General features: G+C 41.1%; 1 protein-coding gene across 3 annotated transcripts in view; it reads right to left on the bottom strand.

Annotated features, from left to right (window-relative positions):
- Positions 1 to 18,296, bottom strand: part of FBXW12 (F-box and WD repeat domain containing 12) — a 1,108,462-nt gene that overhangs the window by 901,294 nt on the left and 188,872 nt on the right. The window contains exon 2 of one of the 3 annotated variants that reach the window (XM_044078115.1): positions 12,224 to 12,344. The exons of the other annotated variants lie outside the window; for them this stretch is intronic. The gene's annotated coding sequence lies outside the window, so the exon portion shown is untranslated. The remainder of the gene's footprint in view (positions 1 to 12,223; positions 12,345 to 18,296) is intronic. 3 annotated transcript variants of the gene reach the window in all.

Here is an 18,296-nt window from a genome sequence, read left to right as displayed (position 1 = left end):
ATGCCGCAATGAGTAGGGGGGCTGCCGCAGTGATACTGAAGCCCAGGACGAGGGCCCGGGGTGGAGCCACCACGGGTGCAGAACTTGGTGGTAGTAGCAAATATTCAAACAAGAGCTTTGAAGGCTTACTGAAATGGAGATGGGTTCCACATGAACAGCAGTTGATCATGGGTCAGTTGGTCCTGAGAGATAGACAAGCACTGTTCTGAAGGGATTGGTGATGGCCTCCGTCTCCCTCAGCTGATCGAAAGGGAGTCAAGTTCAGATCCCCGAATCTGGAGTGGCAGAAATGGGCACCTTGCTGCATCCAGTGTGGTGATGCAAATGATCACTGAGAAGCCAGCAGGGGTCTCTGGGAGAGTTCTTTTTTCTTTGTAAAGGGCAGGGTGCCTTGGAATGGGTTTGCACCAAGAGAGGGGCCTGCAGCTTGGAAAGTGTAGTGGTTCTGGCGGCATCAGGTGAGCTCTTTCTGGCCCTTAAAAATCCTGGGGAGAGGGTGCAAGTCTTGCACTGGGCTGTACCCATATCCACAGCAGGTCTCTGAGGTGAACAGCCTCTGGCATGTTACAACAATGTAGGTAAGGGAAGTCGGCAAGCCAGATCTGTAACTTTGGCATAAGGATTGGCTCTAAGGGCTGGGTCAGTCGGGCTTGAGCATGAAATGGGGCTGGACACGTGCCACTGTTGGATGAGACGTTGCCTCCTCATTGTGCCCCCCTCCTGGGGGAGGTGAGAGGATGGTGGCAGCGACCTCTGGATGCACTCTGGGCCCTTCCGGAGGATCACTCCAGCTTATGGTGGGCGCCGGTCCCGACCGGTGTCCTGCATTGTCCAGCAGCTAGCAACTGACTTTGAACTGGTGCGGACCAGGGGAATCCGAATGTTTAATTAAAACAAAGCATCGCGAAGGCCCGAGATGGGTGTTGACAAGATGTGATTTCTGCCCAGTGCTCTGAATGTCAAAGTGAAGAAATTCACTGAAGTGCGGGTAAACAGCAGGAGTAACTATGACTCTCTTAAGGTAGCCAGATATCTAGTCATCTAATTAGTGATGCACATGAATGGATGAACAAGATTCCCACTGTCCCTACCAACTATCTAGTAAAAACACAGCCAAGGGAATGGACTTGGCAGAATCAACAGGGAAAGAAGACCCTCTTGAGCTTGACTCTAGATTGGCACTGTGAAGAGACACGAGAGGTGTAGAATAAGTGGGAGGTCTCGGCCGCTGGTGAAACACCAGTACTCTTACTGTTTTTTCACTTACCTGGTGAGGCAGTGGGGCAAGCCTCACCGGGGCTCTCACTTCTGGCTCCAAGCACCTAGGCATGACCCACTCCGGGTACAATGTTAGATGAGGAGTTTGACTGGGGCAGTACACCTGTCAAAGAGTAAAGCAGGTGCCCTAAGATGAGCTCAGAGAGGACAGAAACCTCCTGTGGAGCAGAAGGGCAAAAACTCGCTTCATCTTGATTTTCAGTATGAACACAGACTGTGAAAGCGGGGACTCACAATCCTTCTGGCTTTTGGGTTTTAAGCAGGAGGTGTCAGAAAAGTTATCACAGGGGTAAATGGCTTGTGACAGCCAAGCATTCATAGCAAGGTTGCTTTTTCATCCTTTGATGTCAGCTCTTCCTCTTATTGTGAAGCAGAATTCATCAAGCGTTGGATTGTTCACCCACTAATAGGGAAAGTGAGCTGAGATTAGACCATCGTGAGACAGGTTAGTTTCACCCTATTGATGATGTGTTGTAAAATCTCAGAAATTACACAAAACCTACAGTCTCATACCTCGTACATATATTCTAATAGCTCCATCCAAGGAGTAAGCTGGTATACATCCCATGTGTATAAGTTAACAGATTAAACAGATATATGACTTTGATAAATATGGGGTCATGTCAGGTGGCCTGCAGAAACCTGATGGCTCAGCATAACCACACAATAAATTTAGTTGCCATATTATACTGCGTGCCACCACTACCTCCACCTGACATACAGTAGCTTTCACACATTATGCTGCCTGAGACAAAGATTTACTGGGGCAGCAGTTCCCACAAAGAAGCAAACAAACAGAAACGTACACCAATAAATCAATGGGAAAAAATACAATGACAGCCATTTACATACCATATACCATTTCTGTCGATGTTGTTTAACCTCCTCTTCCCACTTATGGCAGTTATAAGAGCAGTTGTGTCACAGGTCATAAAAACAATACCTGCAGTGCTCTGCTACTCCTACTTGGTAAGTACTGGCAGTCACAGTGACAATACCTCAACCAGGTCACATCAGGCAATTTTTCTGACTACACCATAACATAAGCCCATGAAGAAGATAAAGGATGCTCTTACTCTCCATGCTCCGGGCAGTCATTTTCCACTGGACACAGCCAGAAGCAGCCATTGCTTAATGAGTATCTTCATAAAATGCTGGCACATTCACAAGGTATAAAATATTAGCCTATGAAACATGCAAAAAATATTATTTTTGAATCACTATTGCTGTACAGAAGCCCAATGCGCACACCCACACGCACACGCGCACACACACACACACACACACACACACACACACACACACACACACAGGACTCCTGCGTGACAGGCTCACCACAATATGTTGGCACATTCACAAAGTATAAAATGATAGCCTGTGAAACATGCACAGAATATTAATTCTGAATCACTGTTGATGTGCACAAACCCAATGCACATACACACACAGGGCTCCTGCATGACAGCCTTACCACAGTATCTAAGAGGCATGTCTAAGCACTTTGCCACACTTTATGTCACAGAAGTACAACAGCAAAATATAGTGATTAGCAGGCATTCATACTACTTGGCCTAATTTGAAAGTGAAAAAAAAAAAAAAAAAAACAAATGTCACAACAATGTATTTCAACCTGTTCCTCTCAGATATACACAGATTACCATACCCTCAAAAAAACATAGTGATGATCATTTCATTATGGTAACTTAAGTGCCCTTGTTTTCATCCACAGATGGTCCCCACAAACAGACAACCAATTGCAATGATCACTGCTAATGTGTGATTATCATAAGCATAAGAAACAATAACCACAGTAATGTATTCCAACTTGCTGCTGTGGCCACCCCACACCCAGCCCAATTACAATAACAAACAAATTAAAAAAACACTCAAGACATGCCATGGGTACTGGGTAATATTACCACTAAATACTAATATATCTGGTTTCCTGCCTTTATAACAAATAAATAATAAAACATATCTGCAAGAGAAAATCCCCAAAAATCAAAGCATCTGCTTCTTTTGACACTCCCTAGTCTGCCAAGTAAGTATGGAGCTTTCTCAGGTGCTCAGTATACATAGTAACAGGACAAGGACTGGTTACTCCTGCCATGTTACTATGTTAGAAGAGCTAAGATGAAAAGTCAAGCTAATGCATATCATGACAAACTGATTTTAGTGGAAAACTGTAAGGTAATAATCTGCATTGTATAAATGACTTTACCAGCCAAATAATTACTCCAGTATAGTTTTGGACAAGAGATTTTTTTTTAATTTTAAAATAATATTCTGTGTTGTCTCCTCTATCTATCTTAACTGATTAAGTTATCTAGCTCATGGTAAATCTGAGCTGGCAGCATTTGCAAAGCTTCTCCAGTACTTGAGCTTTCTCTCTCCGTCTATTCATCACTGCTGCAGTACCTTTAACTATATAGGTTATATCTTGCAATGGATATAACAGATGGCCAGATTCCAAAGCTTCGGGGCACCTTCCATGTACCCAAACTCTCAGTCAGCTTGAGCTAAACTGACTAAAAAGACAGCTTTGGTTGCCAAGCCCTTCAAGACAGGACTTTCCTGCGGGTCAAGAAAGTGCTACTCTGCAGGCTTCCAAAGATTGATGGTTGGCTTATGCTGTTCTTTTGCTAGGCAGATACATTCCTTCTGGGAAAAACCTTCCACATTAAAAAATGTTGTTTGGTTGCACTTTCTTTAGGAAAGTCATTTTTAAACGAGAAGTTTGTGTTTCAATGAACTATCATGAGACTTAACTGCATTTTTAAACAAGATTGCACTTATTTTGTGTCAGCTTAAAAGTTGTTTAAAGTAATTGAAAACATTTTTCTATGGAGAAATTGTGTTTATTTTACTTTTTGGGGATGGGAAAGTATTTTAATGTTTTTGTGCGGAAGAAATGGCTTTTAAAAACTTTCCATTTTTACTGGGTTTTACTGCTTGATTTCCATGGGAAGAAGGCACCATTTTCTGCTTGACCGTGGAACAAACTACCAAAAACGGCTGCTAAACGTTTGGTTAATTCCAATCCTACTCTTTCCCCTCGTGGCGGCGGAGGGGCGCCCTAGCCTCCCGCCACGCGGACGGACCCCCCTCCCTCCCGCCGCCGGGAGGCGAGGGGGGTGGACGGGCGCCACCCCTCGCCCTCGTGCTCGCCACCCCTCTCCCTCCCTCCCTCCCTCCGCCCCCGGGGGGGGCACGGAGAGAGGGCGCGGGAGCGAGATAGAGGGCGGGCGGAGGGGGTCGGGCCATATCTCATGGTTGGTCCTTTTCCAGCCACAAAAAGAAAAAGTTAGGCAAACAGCCTTTGCCACCACAGCAGGCTATCAATATGCCCTAGCTGCAGATGGGTGACAAGGTTGTGGCCATAGCTTGCAGACCACACATTTTTTATCCTGGATTACACTGCACCTATAGCCAGTATGGACTGAGGGTTATCCATGTCCTCTGTTGCTGTTGGGGTCCACTCAATGTGCAAGGCAGAGCCACTCTTTTTAGTCCTGGAGAAGGGAACAGGGAAGACGTCCCTGTTTAGTTATAATGTTGTGGCCATCTCTGGGGAAGCTGTTGCTGCTATTAATAACACTGTTGGACTCATTTTTCCTGTCAAAAAGAAACAGAAAACTAAACATGCATTTACTCCTCCTATTTCCTTACGCAGGAGAAGTTTACCGGGCCTGGCTCAGGGTTTAATGTAGGCTACTGATACCTCTTATAAGGTGGTTTCTGGTAAAATAAAGAGGGATACCCCTTTTCCAGCAGACATTCAAGATTCTGAATCTGGACAGGAAGATGAAGGGATAAGTTGCTGGATTCTCCCCTCAGTTTTCTGATTCATATTCAGAGAACTCAATTCTGAATTCTCCCTGTTGGGGTTTCTCTTTCTCTGAGACTATTTCCAGACAGTGCCAGTGTTTTCAGTGGGAGAATACTGAGGTTTCTCAGTCCCTCAGCAAATACTATGAGCTGTTACAGAAGGCATTTCTAGAACATTCACCCGTTCCCCCAGTTCTGTCAGCTCTGGAGGACGTGTGTGTGTTACTGCCTGCAATTTTCCAGATAGTCAAACTGCTGCCCCTAAAAAAGGCATACAGAATGCATAAAGTTCTTTATTTTTTATACACATTTTCCAAACCTGACCCAGCAGATATAGCTTTAGTTAATCCTATGGCTGCTAAACGTTTGGTTAATTCCAATCCTACTCTTTCTGAAAATGATGGGAAGATTATTGATAAGTATGGGAAAAAGTGTATACCTCTGCAACTCTGATTTTCAGAATTTTGAATCGTCAGGCTCATATGTTAAAGTTTACTCTAACTGTGAAAGTATCAGGAATGTTTTGTCTGCAGTAGCTTCTTGTGAGGAAAAAGTCTGGTTTAAATAATTTAGTTTCTTCCATTTTACAGGCTACTTCTCATTGTTTACAGTGTATGTATGACTCAGTGGATAATTCACACAGGACTGTATTCCTAGGGTGTCAGCTAGACATCTCAACTCAATGAGCGTTCTTCAACAGGAAAAAAAAATAAATTAATATCTATATCTTTTTCTAAGGTTTTCAACTCCGACGTTGGTCACTGCAAGAAAATATCTCAGGGTTTTGGGTCTATATGGCATCTATAATTCTCATGATACTGCTTGCAAGATTCCACAAGAGACAGACATAATGGTATCTAAAGTCTCTTTGGTCCCAGCACCAACATCACTTGTCTTTTCAAATACCAGTACCAACAAAACTATTACAGGCAGAGTCAAGGCCCACTCTACCAGGGTTTTGGCTTTTTGGAAAGGGTTGGATTCTAGCAGTATTATAGAAGCAGCAACTTGGTCCTCTGTGCATACATTTACAAGACATTACAAGCTGGATTCCTTCTCTAGGTCTAGTTCAGGTTTTACTAAGATCATTTACCAAGTGCTCCTGGACCCTTCCTCTTCCATCTCCCAAATGTTGTAGGCTAGGGTAATCTACCCATATAACTAAGGCTACTTCAGCAGTGATTAGTATGATGAATGTAGTACAGTTATGTAAGTAAATTTACCATAACAATAGATGTTCAAATGACCACTGCTGCAGTAGCCGCTCCCTCCCTCCCTCCTCCCCCCATGTTTTTTGGTGTGCTGCTTATGCCAGGGTGTGAACTGTGAAAACGTATTTTTGTTGTTCCTAGCATTGTCCTTTTAGGGCTTAGCCTCCCTCTCTCTGTTAGCATGAAAGCTGTGAAAGGCTTGGTACTCAAACCAGTCTTTTTAGTCAGCTTAAGTGACAGTCTGGGCAAGTGGAAAGTGTCCTGAAGCTTTGGATGTTGGCCAGCTGTTATATCCTTGGCAGGATATAACCCACTACAGCAGTGATCATTCGAACATCTACTATTATGTTAAGTTCAGTTACACAACTGTATTATCTGATTTGCTGCTCTTTCTGACAGATACAATTCTCCAGTGCTCCACTACAATTTATTAGATAAGTAAAATTTTCTTCAAAATTTACTTTTTGATATCCCATTTACTTCATAACTGCTCATCTCCTTATCATATTACTTTTTCCTCTCAATTTCAGACAAATTATTCTTTAAATCTCCTTATTGCCTTCTCTCTCTCGCTCTTTCTTCCTCTGAAGCCTAGCCAAGCTTAACAGTATATTTATATTGACATCAGTCATCATAATATTCTTTTAGTTTTTTCCTTGTAATTATGAATAAGGCTTCAAGCTTAAAGAAGTGCTAAACATGTTGGTACAACATTTCTCCAAAGGATCTTCACCTTTAACGTGTAGTTTGTTTGGGTCCTGAACATAATGCTACTTATGTCACCTGTTTTTCCTTTGGGCAATGTGCCTTACTTAATAGAAAGACCAATTCTTTCTGAAAGCCAGTACTTTCACATCTTCTCCTACTTCTTTCAGCAACCCAAAGTAGCTGAGAAGTGCATATCAATGCCTCCTGAAAAGGAGAAAGACAAAGAAGAAGAGAGATGAGCACATGAGAAAGAAAAAAAAGAAGAAAAAGGCCTGCAGATTTCCTGATAATGGCTACTTCAGCTCCAAAAATCTCCAAAGTTTGTTGTGTTGTCATCCTGTTCAGCTCCAACAACATAGGATCCAATTTAATCTCAATCTCCAGTGCTGTCCTCCCTTGCCACTTAGACTATCGTAATTTCCAACCTCTCCCATAAAAAAATTGTCATCTCCTAGTTCATTGTGTTCCAAGTGGGTACTCACAAGATTTGTGAGATACAGGCACACTTCTGTGCCATCTATCAAGTCTATTAGCTTCTCCAGCAGTGTAGTTTAGTTTGACTGGGAACAGATGATGAGAACTTTTGTCAAGGCTCAGACATATGGGGGTCATTCCATCTCCCTTCAATTTGAGGGTTGACAGAGGTTGTTCTTCCACACCCTTACATCTTCTGGCTTCCAAGCTCCAGTTTAGGAGCTGAGATTTCTCATGGTCATACCTCGGTCTGCTTTGAGTGTAAAGGTTATATCATTTCCAACAGTTCACCTGACCCACCTGACTATGAAACCTTCAGAGCCAAGTGTAGCCCTGGGTTGAGTGGTTGTTGCTTAGGCTACAGGTTTGGAACCTGCTTCAATCTATAAACCACAAAAAGAAAAACATATCTTTGAAAACAACACAAAAGGCCAATGAAACTGTAATAAACTTTAATAAAACACAATCACCTCTAGCGCCTCAGCTGTACAACCCTTTTAGTATAAAGTTGTCCTTGCCCTAACCTACATATATACATCCACTAATTACTAATTACATAGTTAATCAATTAACAGTGAAAACACACCAGTTAAAAAATACATTATATCAAACATTTCCAATTGCATTCTTTATTCATTCCAGTTGGGAAAAAGTGTAATAAATTTCAAAATAAAAATGGATTCCTTTCTTCTTAACTGTTTTTTATGTAATATATTAAAATCCTTTCATCACTCACTTGTTCCAGTATTGTAGTTGTTAACCCTGAATAATCACCATTGTGTGCTTGTTGAAAATGGGTAGCTACTGGACTTGCTTCATTATTTTTCCTAATATCCCTTAGATGATCTCAGTCTAGCTTAGAAACTCCTCTTACTTTGCACACTATGATATTTTCCACAGGAACAACTCAAACCATATACTATCCCTTGACTTTTACAGCTATAACTACCTTGTACCTGAAATTTCCTTCCATTAATTTTGGGGAAAGCTTCTCACTATGTGCTGACACCCTACACATTTACCACAAGGAAAGGTACCTTTTTGAACTATCATATTACATCTTGTTATGTTTGGAATACTGAACCTATCGTGTTAAAAATATTTAATATTTTTCCCTCTCATATAAGAGAACCGTAATTTTTTACTAAGTAAAAAAATCAGCTGTGCATCTCTTCCCAAAATATCCCAATAAAACTTAACCAAACTTATAAATTTATCTGAAAATAAAGTAAATTTTGTAAGAATATATATATAATTCTGATTAGTTCCTTCCCTTACACCATCTCTAGTATGACATTTTTGTTGATAAAACCTAATCTCTTTCCTATTTGCTTTCTTCACAGCTTCACTAATAAGATTCATTGCATATCCCCATTAACAAACATCTGAGCTGCTTTATCTAAATCTTCTTTATCCTCATTTAAATCATTACACAATCTAGCAATTCTAACAAATTCACCACATGGGACTGATTCCATAGTATGAGAAGGGTGGAAACTAGTCCCATGTAATATATAATCATAATGTTCAAATTGTATGTATATTTTTGTTTTAACTGCTCCATCACTAACCCCCTCTACTGCCACATCCACATAATTGGCCATATTTCCTTGTTGTACACTGTCAAAACATATACCAAATCTAGAAGGCTTTGAATAAATTCAGTTATCTTATTATACCCACCTTTACAAATAAAAAACAAATCATCTAAGTACCTAAAATATTTTTCTACATATTTAACAAAATATTCATTATTATAAATATGCAAATTCTCAAAGTAACCCATAAATAGATGTGCAAACACTGCCCCCATAGCTGTTCCTTGCAATCAATTTAATTGAAAACAAAAATCTAGCGTTTCTTGGAAGCCTTAATTTGTAATTGGTTCCACTTTGTTTAGGGCCATTTCTGTCTTCCAGTACCTTGGCACCAGTTCTTTTACTCTGCCCACCTTATATGTATCGTATGCTCAGAGGATGCCTTACTCAGTGCCACTGGAACCCACATCATGCTTAAAAGAGGTTGAGAGAATTTTAGCCCATCTTCCTCCCAAAGAAGGAGACAATTCTGATGTCTCAGCTCTCCCTGGACACCCTGATTTATTTGAAGCCTTCAGCCTTCACCATCCTAACTTTGGAAAGTCCAGCAGCTCTGATGGCCTTGACCCATCCCTTCAACGGGAACATTAAACACTTCTGAATCTTCAAATGTCCTTCCTGAAGAGCTTAAGAAGTTTAGGCACAATTGGAGGCACTTATATTCACCACAAAAATCCCTCACTGAGGACACTGACCTCGATAAAGTAGAAGGTTCTTCCTGTCTTCCCCAAATCACCTCCTTTGCTGAGCTAATTAAATTACTGAAGCAAAAGGGGAAATGGCCCACTGACACCACTTCCCAGGATGAGGAAGTGTTTATTGAAACATTCGGAAATGGCTCATCTATTCACTGGGTAGCTTCCTTTGCAGACTGACTCATTGATGTAGTTATTTAGAAGGCATGGCAAGACCCAGATGAGGTGGAACCAATTCCTTTTATCCAGATAAAGTGTTTTTACCACCAAAGGATTGTCCCCACTACAGCAGGGGACCTCTTGTAGAATTTATCATGATTGCAACAGACACAAAAAATAGAGCTATCAGAACAGAGTTCCATGGATCATTCTACTAACAGGGAAACCAGAGTGGTGGATCAGTTTGGGAAGCATGTTTTCCTGAAAATACTTATCTAAATTTCACATTCTGCTAGGTTTCAGAGGGAAATGGCAGAACAGATACCAGATTCCCTCAGGAGACCTCCAATTGCTGGCACTAAGAAGACTATGGAAACTCAACTATTATGTTGTCCATTACCAATTTGACAATGATGCTTATTTCTAATGCAGCCAACAACAGTGCAGCTTGAGCGGCATGCACTATCATTGTTATCCACTGTCATGCCTGGCATGCAGAGTACTTCAAAGCACCATTTTAAATGCATCTTGTGATGGCTCACCCCTTTTTCATCTTAAAGTTAAACATACCTTGATGAAGAGTGAGCAAGAGGGCAAACCACTTTCTGTCACAGGAGTTTGTTTCTCAACTTCTTTGTGATCCTTCACTTGGAATCAAAAGGGAGGAAAACAACTTTCATTCAAGTATTTTTCATTTTACCCCTCTTTTGACAGAGCCCCTCAGGGGCAGTGTGAGTGTGTGTGGGATTCCAATGGATGCCACTCTAGGAGTACAGGAGATCTGCACAACAAACAGTTTAAATGTTTAAAGCAGGTGGGGGACACTTCTCTTTTCACCTTCAAAACTGGATGGCCATCACTCAAGAATCTTGAGTGAAGAGGATCACAGACAAAGGCTAAATTATTCCATTTTTGTCTAATTCCACCTTACATTACAAGTCCCCTATAAATGTTCCATCCAACCAAAGAAGGGCTGTGGTCCAATAAATGTATTATCTGCTACAAAAAAGACATCAAGGATATCCCAACTAGGCCACAGAGGATCCAGAGTCCACACAAGGTTTTTTTTGTTCAAGAAAAAAACAAGGACTTCAAGCCACACTGGACCTCATCAAACTACACATTTATATAACTAACACAATGTTCTGGATGGTCATAGTGCAGTTTATTCTTCTGTTTCCGGGGAACAGTGACATGATATACTTGATAGACCTTCATGATGCTTATTCCTACAAAAAGACTGCAAGACAATTCACAAGGTATCTTTGTTTCTGACTGGGAGCTGGTCATTATCAATTTGGATATTACCATTTGGTTTCACCACAGCCTCCCTGAGTATTCATCAAGTGAACTGGTAGTAGCAGCACATCTCAGACTGCAAGGGTTCCAGTGGTTCCACAACTAGATGGCTGGTTCCACACTGGAAACAGAAAAGAATTATTAATACCAGCCAGAGACTATTTATTCCTTTTGTGCTGATATTTCGGTATCTCTCTAAACTACAAAAAAGTCAAATTTACAACCAACTCAATTCTTGGATTTCATAAGTTGCCATTTGGCTACACTTCTTTAAATAGCAAAGCTTCCAGAATCAAGACTAACCTCCCTGCATCTACAAATGCAGGAGGTTCTCAAATAAGACAGCCCCAGTCTCTCTTATTCATCACTTACCGGGCTTCATGGCAGCATCAGTCACTCTAGTCCTTTGTACAAGATTTTTTAAGATAGTTCTTCGGTGGGAACTGTCAGTCCAATGGTCGCAGTCTACTCATCTTCCCCATCAACCTGTCAGGTTTCCAGCCTGCGTTGCTATTATATAAATTAGTGGCTGTATTCAACTTTAGATCAACAGGGAAGTCTGTCTGTACTTCTTCTACCAGTGGCCATGGTTATCCTGAATGCCTCCTATTTGGGGTGGGGAGATTTTAAGGGGAGAAACATCAAAGGAATGTGGAGCAACCTGGAGGCCCATCTTTTCACATCAACATTCTAGGGATGAGGGCAGTGCTCCTAGAATTGCAGGCATTTCAGGACTACCTACTCCATGCAATTATTTGAATCTAACAGGTCTAAAAACTTAAAAGAGGTTGCAAGTTGAAAAGTGACACTTCCAAGGCAACAAAAAAAAACAAATATTTTCTTGCTGGGGGGCCAAATCCCCTGCACCACCTCACATACAGCCAATTCTCCTCCTCAAACTTTATGTATAAGTAATGCTGACATTACAAAAAAATTGCAGAAAAAGAAAAAAGTAGAAAAATACATAACTTACCTCTCTTCTCGTAGTTCGGCAAACCACAAACAGTTGCAAAATTTGCAACCTAGCTACAGCCAATAGACCAACATACCGACAGCAGGGAACAGACAGTTTTCTTGCTTCAACATTTCAATACCTGACAAAGCAAGATACAATAAAGGGTGGGTTTCCCACGTATGCTGCCTGTGGGCATCCATAAAATACACCAAAAACTCTCCTTGGTTATAATGTTGAAAGTTCACTAAACGTATTAAGGTCAGACTATGTAGTAAACTTTTGTATAAATGAGGGACTTGTCCTCAAAGAAACTTTTTCTTTGTGTAAAACTAAGTACAGGAGGTTAAAAAACAAGAACTATAATTCATAGATCCTTTTGTCTGACATCACATCAACTAAAGAATGGTTCTTCCTTGTCAAAAACTGCAAATCTCCAGATTCTGGTGGTTTAAACTGAAGAAGACTCAGTCCCCAGGAAGAAATTATAAATCCTATGAAGGAATAGGTTCCCTGATAGGAGGAACAATGTACAATTCAAGGGAAGCTAAAGAAAATGAATGTTGCCCAGCTTTAAAGATAGTTACGGCAGTCAAAAATGTACTATAACTGATGACCTACTTAAGTCTGCATCAAAACTTTCCAATAAATACTGAAGAACCATAGAAAAATTAGCTTAAAAGAGATCTAGGTTATGAAAGGCAGACTGGATTAATAACCTTTTCATAGATTCATAGATTGTTGCTATACTATGCTAACAACCCAGGGGCCTTTCAAAGCCTAGCCAAGTTTTCCCAAAATAATGATGTCCTGTATTGAAACAGGACATTGGGAGTCAGGCACTTATAAGCTACTTATGTCCAAAAGGGACATGGGTACCAGGCCCAGTGTAAATTTCTTATTGCCCATCCACCGATCTAGGTTGAGTTTAAAATGGCTAATAGATGAACTCAGCTTCACATGAACAAGAAGTCTGTTCCATAGGAGGGGCAGTCTCTAGAATACATATATTCATAGTACTTCACAACTCTCTTTAACACCTGGAAACAGCTCATGCTTAACTCCAATGTTTTTGAACTGATTGGTTTGCTCTCAGATATATTTTTAAGTACTTAGTGATCAATTAACTCTGCATTATGCTATGCTCTATGTTGTTATCTAAATTATTTTGTTAGTTAATTTTTGTTAACATATTTTTTTTACTGGTTTGGTCTCTGATAGCTTGCAAAATAAGCAGTTATCAATATTTCTGTATTATGTTATGCTACTGGCCCAGTTAGACACTACCTGGTTAACAAATGTAAGCAAGTAAGTAAATATATATCTGTCTCTTCAGCATGTTCTGTTTAAGTCACTGACAAAATTCAGGTTCCTAGGCCTTGTACTTCTGGTACTGTTTGACTTATAAATATGGAGGAGATTCATAAGTGTGGGGTTTGCAGATGCCTTGTAAGCCAGGCATAGATAACCCCTCAGCAATCTATAGGTGACTGAGTAGAGAGAGAAAAAGGGCTTTAAGATGCTCTACATAAGGTAAGTGTATTATGCCTTTTACTCTTTTTGTATGGAACCTCTGAGGTAATTCTAATTGCTGTATATACCTGATCAGGTATATACCGAAGTAAGCTTTGTACTCTGATTGGTCTGATGGGGAAGGGTACAGTGGGATAATGACTTGTTTGGACTTAGATGCCATGACGTTACTTATAAGCTGCGCAACATAAAATGATTTCCTCACCACTGTGGCCACATGGTGGTCAAAGGTAAGGTTACTGTCTATGTGTGTACCCAGATTCCTGACCACTGGGTTGACTCTTAGGGGCATATTATCAACATGGTAACTATACAGGATGGTTAACTTCCCAAGGGGTACAATTATGCATTTCTTAACATTGAGTTTAAGACCATGGCTTTGTCACCATTTTTTAGTCAGAGATAGGCCTTCTTGAAGAATGCTAGTGTCTGCTGGGGAGTCTATGAAAACCTCCAGCTTGCAATCATCTGTAAAGTTTGGCACCCATAAACCTTCAGAATGTGCTTCCACTTCAGAGAAATAGATTCCAAAAAGGAGTGGGCTCAGTATCTGGCCCCTGGGGGACTCCATTACTGACTGGCCTCTTGGCACAGGTGCCTTTGCATATTTTCTGGGTACAGGGGTTTCAGAGATGACACAGAATGTCCACCAGCCTGTTTGAAAACCCCTAAACCATGGTCATCAATGGAAAAAGAGCAGCCAGATTGTTAACTTCAGAATCCAAAGGTTAGGCTGTGCCTTGCTGAAAGGGTGAGAAAGAAGACTCTTCTTCTTCTTCGGCAGCTTGAGATGAGGTTCTACCTGAAACCTTTTCAGGTGTGAAGGCTTCCCCTCTCTGGGCCAAAATAGGGCTACTAAAATTATTCTGGCCCAATGAAACCTGCCCTTCATGATACATTTTATCAACAATGGAAATGGAAGGGGGGAGTATGAAATAACCTGAGACCAATCCTAGACTAATGCATCACTGCCATGTCTATCTGGATCAGCAAATAATCGGACATCTGGTGCTGATCAACCAAGACAAACAAGTCAGAAACCCCAGTTCAACAACAATGTCTTGTCAGTGACCACTCATTGGGCATCAAAAGACTACATCTGAGCCTATCCACAAGAAATAAGTCTGTAGTGTAAATACGAATGACAGTTGGAAAATGGCAGGTTGAAACTGTTGACTACCGCTCTCAGTGCTTTTTAAGAACTCACTCCGCTCTGTTTGTTGACAGACTAGACCATAGCCATATTTTGCATCAACAGTCAGTATTCGAGAAGGAAGAATGTTCTGTAAAGCCTGGAGGGCCTGCAGAATCTCTTACATCTCCAGAAAGTAGATGTTCAAAGATGATGGTTGCTGAAACAACATCCCTTGGACTTCCTGTCCAGTTACGTGTGAAATGTCTCCACCTCTAGGGCAGAGGCAACTGTAATGACTTTGGCCAAGAGTATAGGAGCAATCAAAGGACTACTTTGAGGAAAACTATCCAAGTGAAGCTATAAAAGAAGACTGCAGTGACACATGATGGCAACTCTGTTGGGTTTCTTCAGAGAATCAAAGTACTGAATCCATTGAATTTGAAATGCCTACTTCAAAACCCGAATACATAGTCTGGATCAAAGTACTACAAATACCACATTTTCATGAATCCTAGAACTAGGAGGCAAAAATCTACTATTATTTGATGGTGTGAAATAAAGGATGGGATTAATTGAAGGATATTTTGTATTCAGGTCAGTGCTAAATAAACTTTACCAGTTTTGGTATTGATCATAGTGCCTATCAATACAATGTCTAATGTGGGACTGAGATATGACTTTGCAGACTGATGGTGACCCTAGGCAAAGAAACAACTGGAACATAAGATTCATATGCTGAATGAGACTGTCCCTTATAGGAGACATTAGAAGTCAGTTGTCCAGGTAAAGAAAAATTGATGCCTTCGATACAGAAGCAAGCTGCTACCACTGCCATGCATTTGGTCAATACTGGGAGTGGGTGGAGATGAGAACAAATAGCAGGGACCAAAACTGGTAGGGAATGGCCCCTGTTTTTGAAGTGAAAGAACCTTTGGGATGCTTTGACAATTTGTATGTGCAGATAAGCATCCTGGAGGTCAAAAGAGGGCATACAGGCTACTCTTGGTAGACATGGGAGGATGGAGTGAGGCATGACCATATAGAAAGACTCTTTTGGGATAATGCTGTTTAAGAAGGTATATAGGTTATTGAGATCTAGTACTGGCCTGATATCCTTTAATTTTCTGAGACCAAGCAGAATAAGGAATAAAATCTTTGTCCCTGTTGTTGAAACTTCTCTGACATCTCTATTTATGAGAAACTGTTGCACTGCCTTCTTTGCTTGTATTCTCCAATGGGTTGACACTTCTGGAAGTAGTACAGAAGAACATTTTGGTCTGGACTTGAAAGAGATGAAACATTAATTTTTGATGATTTCCTTTATCCACTCCTCTTTACTTGGGTATTTTGCACCACTGGCTGTGGTTGTAGGGATGGTTGGATATATAGCAAGACGCTCCCTTAGAGAGACCTCAGCATACTTCAGAAATTGCTGGAATCAGGGTCAGAAGGACTGACCAAAAATAGCTTGCTGTTGCTGCAGACTGAGTGGGATGCACCAAAAATTGGCTTTACTGGGCTCCTCCGAGTTCTAGGAAAGGTACACTGGGAAAAATTAAAGTTAACTACAGCAGATGAAAAGAATTATCCTTTCTCTACCATATCCTACAGCTGCTTGTCAATTTCAGGCCGAAACAGCAATGGTCCCTTAAAGGATGCATCCATAATGTTACTTAAGTGTCCAATGTTAAGGTAGTATGGCTCAGCCAGGAGAGCTAGATAACAGCTACAACATTCAACTCTGCTTAAACCATCAAGCTGCAGACTTTGAAAATAATTTATCTAAGATACATCACTGTCAAAGCACACAGTGTAGAGGACGCAAAGGTTCACTTTCCCTACCTGTTCCGAGCCTCTTTAACAGGGAGATGGAGAGACTCAAGAGTGAGGTTTCTCAGTCCATCCACTGGGACAGCCATATTTGGCTTATGGGTTTGTACTCAGTCAAAACAATCTGATAGAGATCTAAAGGTCCTTGTCAACACTCTTGAGAATGTGTGTACCATATCTGGATTATAACAAGCTACATTCAGTGCACTGCTTAAAATATTAACTAAAGGAGGGACCACCAAGGAGCAAGATTGGTTATATCAATAGATCAGCTGAAATTTCTTCGGCACAGACAACAGACTAACATTCCCAGGAAGGCCTGTTACCTTTTGTCTTTATTATCTGTAAGAGTTTGCTAAGCTTAGAGTTCTCAGGAGAAGGGAGGAAGAAATGGAAATATCATTATTCTACATTGGGGATCAATGCGATAAGTCTTCCATATTAGAAGATGAAACTAGCCAGAAACCAAAGACGTGAAGCTGGGGGTTCCTGAGCAGTTTGCAAAGAGTCAGGGACACTTTTGTTTTGGAAGCTTGCAGTGGAGTAGGATGGATGCTCTAAACTATACTTCCCAATGCAAGGTTATCCAATGACAGAAAAGCTGATGCGAATTCCCCTAAAGGCAACTGAATCATTGTAGTCAGTGGTGGTCCTGCCAATGGTGGTCTATCCAGTGCTGGGTGAGCAAGTTCTGGATCCAACAGTTGCCCAGCAGGAGGCTTAACCAACACAAGACAAGCTGGTGTAGGGACTGAAGAAGCCAACAAGACAACATATGCATAACCAATGTAGGTACAGAAAAAGAGGTCTGCACTGGAGGGGCAAAATCATATCTCTCAAAAGCAGTACAGAACCAACGTGAGACATCAAAGAAAATGGCAGATGTTGGAGGTACAAATGTAAACCCACCTAACATTAGAGAGGCTGATGTTGGCAAATGTCAACTCACAGGATTTGGAAAATTCACTGAGTCTCTAGGTCTAGGAGAGAAATGAATGCTCATATCTCATCCACCTTCAGGCCTCTCAAGGGGCACAGAGAGACATGAAGAAAGTGTTTGCCTGTGTTGAAGTATCACAATGGACCTAACAAACTTGGTGTAACTAACAGCAGGAAGAGTAGGAGACCTCTCTGGTGGGGAAGATCAGAAGGCTGCTCAAGTCAGGGTGTGCACAGAAAATACAGCAGAAGCAGATCCTGACCTAGAATTTATCACCACCACCTCTGAATGGTAAGACGTAGCAGGAGGGAATCCTACATTTTTATGGCTTGAACATTTTCGATCCCAACTAATTTAGTATTTTAGCCATAATGGTTGACGGTTTAACAGACTTGGCCAATCTGACAAAGAAATGTTTCTTCTCAGACTGAACTGGTCTAGACAAGTAAGGCTTCAATGGAGAATTAGAATGGCAGGAAGGCTTAGGAAAGGGTGGAGACATCCTGTGTCTGTGTAGAGGTACCACAGAACAGACAAGGAAATGCTGAAACTTCACAACCTTAGTGTTCTAACAAAAACAGTAAGCTACTTCCTTCATTTCTGTGTAAAGGTATGGTGTTAAATTTAGCACAAATATCACAAGATGCTGATAAATG

The sequence above is a fragment of the Protopterus annectens genome, chromosome 7.part0, assembly GCF_019279795.1.
Source record: "Protopterus annectens isolate FY-2018-M chromosome 7.part0, PAN1.0, whole genome shotgun sequence".
In the NCBI taxonomy this organism is placed as follows: domain Eukaryota; kingdom Metazoa; phylum Chordata; order Ceratodontiformes; family Protopteridae; genus Protopterus; species Protopterus annectens.
This window is presented reverse-complemented; position numbering and strand designations above follow the sequence as displayed.